Source organism: Lactuca saligna, chromosome 2, assembly GCF_052625555.1.
Source record: "Lactuca saligna cultivar CGN05327 chromosome 2, ASM5262555v1, whole genome shotgun sequence".
Taxonomy (NCBI): Eukaryota; Viridiplantae; Streptophyta; class Magnoliopsida; order Asterales; family Asteraceae; genus Lactuca; species Lactuca saligna.
Genome location: NC_136418.1, coordinates 171,599,410 through 171,602,414, shown reverse-complemented (window position 1 = coordinate 171,602,414; position 3,005 = coordinate 171,599,410).

The window sequence follows — 3,005 nt, the reverse complement described above, 5'->3', positions numbered from 1 at the left end:
ATACATGTGAGATGACGGTTTAAAACTGAGCAAATTAGATCGCTTCTTGGTGTTCCCTAATTTCATTGCGAGGTAACCTTTAGCAATAGTTCAACCTTACCTCAGGATTTCTCCAATCACTTACATATTGTACTCTACACCAATGTGGTTGACTTTGGCCTTACTCCCTTTCACTTCTTTAACTTGTTGTTGAGAGATGACTTCCATGATGTTTTTCTTAATGCTTGGTCATCCTTTGATGGTTTCGGATCTCCTGACATGTTCCTAGCTGCAAAACTCAGATTCTTGTAAGACCAACTAAAGAATTAGATACTAGGAATTACAAAGAGTGAAGTGGAGATACATGATGTTAGGCGAAAAAGAACTAACAAGATCGAAGTTGTTGAAACTAGAACCCTATATTAGTTGGAAAGTATAGAACTTCGAGAGCCTAAATAATAAATTCTTGAGTTAGAGCGCATCACGAATATAATTATGTTTATAAGATTAACCATAATTCTAATACTTTTGAAAGGATTCAAAGAGAAACAGAACGGATAGAAGAATCTATTAGGCAGAAAGATGAAAGATTTTCCAATCTGAACGGAAATAAGAGTACTTTAGTATCGTGTTTTATGATCATCTTAGTAAATATAGAATTGTATCATAATTAACTCCTCAAAGAACATCTTAGTGCAATTGTATGACTAAGAAGATGAATCGAACATTGTTGGAAATGGTTCGATCAAAAAATGAATCATACTTTGTTCCAATCAAGTTTAGAGCTATGCTCTAGTAAGTATGAATCATATCTTGAAACTCATTTCAAACTAATAAGATTGATAACACTTTGTAAAATGTGGAGTAACAATGCATTCCTAACTTTAGCCCATTAAGAATCGGAGTTGTGATGGTTTCGTTGATTGAGAAACAAAAGATAAACTGAGATAAAGTCTATGAAGTGTTCTCTTGTCGGGAATCCGAAAAAAAATTTGGGTATTTGTTTTATCTCGTCGTTGAATGTTCCTTGAGAGAAAAACTCATATGTCAAGAAGTTAGTGGGAGTCATTGATCATGAGAATTATTAGTGTCAACCGAAAATGATCCTTTGAGTTATCACTAGTACGCGACCTAAGGTTGAAAACATGTTGTGTTTTAATTGACACATTCTTATTTTTGTGGACTTCCTGCTAAGTTGGTAATGCTTATGAGTTCTATGTTTTCATTTAACTACAAGAGCAAGTGTGATGGTCAATGAAGGTACACTAATCAATATGGGTAAGTTTCTAACAACACGAAAACATTGGTAGGGCTTTGAGCTACCGAAAACCAAGAAAATAAGAATAACAAATTTTAGTCCATAAAGGAAAACTTAGTCTAGGTTTGGTTTGTCCTAAACCTAGTATTATGACGGTAGGTTGGAAATGAGAGATTCACATGGATTGGGACATATGAACCTTCAAATCTAAGTGGTAAAAGGTTTCACTCTAATTAATGAAAATGATTATGAGGAAATACTTTCGTTGATAGATTTTAAAGATATGATAATGATCAATATGGATATTGGTTGTATTGATTGCATTCTCTTATTCATTATACGTTTATGACATCCATCTTCATATTTTGAATGATAAGGAATGGCAATGAATTGTTTGAATTTTCGAGAGATATATTTATCACGTCTTGAAGGGCTTGAACACATACACTATCCAACTAAGGTGAATAAACTTTAGAAGCCTAGTCAGAGACTTAACAAATCATCGTGTCACAAAAATATGCACTTATGTAAGAAAGTCAAAGGGTATCGATTTCTAGAAGTCCTATTGATTTTTGGGTACATGTCAAATCTAGTTGCAGCATAATTGTTATGTTGATATTGCATGTTGACAATACTGTTTATAGGGAACAGTTCCTCCAATTTGCAAATTTCAAAGTTCTAGAATTGTTTTGCTATAGTAGGCTTAAGGGAGAGGGCACTCATACTTCGTTTCGAGTCCAAAGGTTTAGATCGTACAGTTTAATAGACTTAATCAAAGACATATATGAATATCATGTTGAAATGGTTCAACATAGGAGATTCCATATATGGAAATATTTTAGCAAGAAATGGAAAATATATTAAATCCTTAAACGGGTAATAATGAGCCGAGTTCCATATGTTTCAGATATAGGATAGATAATATATGCTATAATATTTTCTTATTCTAATTTTTCAAATTCCTTGACCATTGTGAGAAAAGGATTAGAATTTTATGCGACTAATGTTGTCAGACAACTGTTAAGAACATTTTAAGGTTTTACTGAATATCGGTTACTTGTAGACATTTGGAAGTACGATATAATTTAGGATGGATCATAGTGACACATTTAGTATTGAGATTATTCTTGGTCATATGAACATATTGAAATGTTTATATAACGGGAGATGGTTATAAGGTCTACGTATGAGTTGGAAACTTTTATGCAAGAGAAATGTTCAAGTAGTGTACCTTGTGTAACATCCCAAAAATCATAGAAATTTAAAATTTTCAAAGACAACCCACTGTAACCATAAAGTATTTTCAAAATCATTGTTTCAAGAGTATAATCATAATCAAAGTTTTCCCAAGACCCAATATAATAAAAACAAGAAGATATGCATGGTCATGCCTTCGCTTTTTCACGATCATCTGAAGTACCTATAGCAATAAACTGAATCTTTAAGCCAAAGCTTAGTGAGTTCCCCCACAATACCACCATACAACACACACACACACACACACACACATATATATATATATATATATATATATATATATATATATAAAACTAACATTGCATGTTGGGTCAATACCTTCGCCCAATCAGTCATCAGATTGGAATACTAATATACAATGGATCCACTTAGCCATCGGACTAGAATACCCTTGTGTCCACTCAATCATCAGAAAGAATACGAATGGTCTATCGGCTCATGCACAAAGTAGTAAAGCCTCAACCCTAACATAAGATGTCAACACATAACATATAATGAACATATGCAGTAG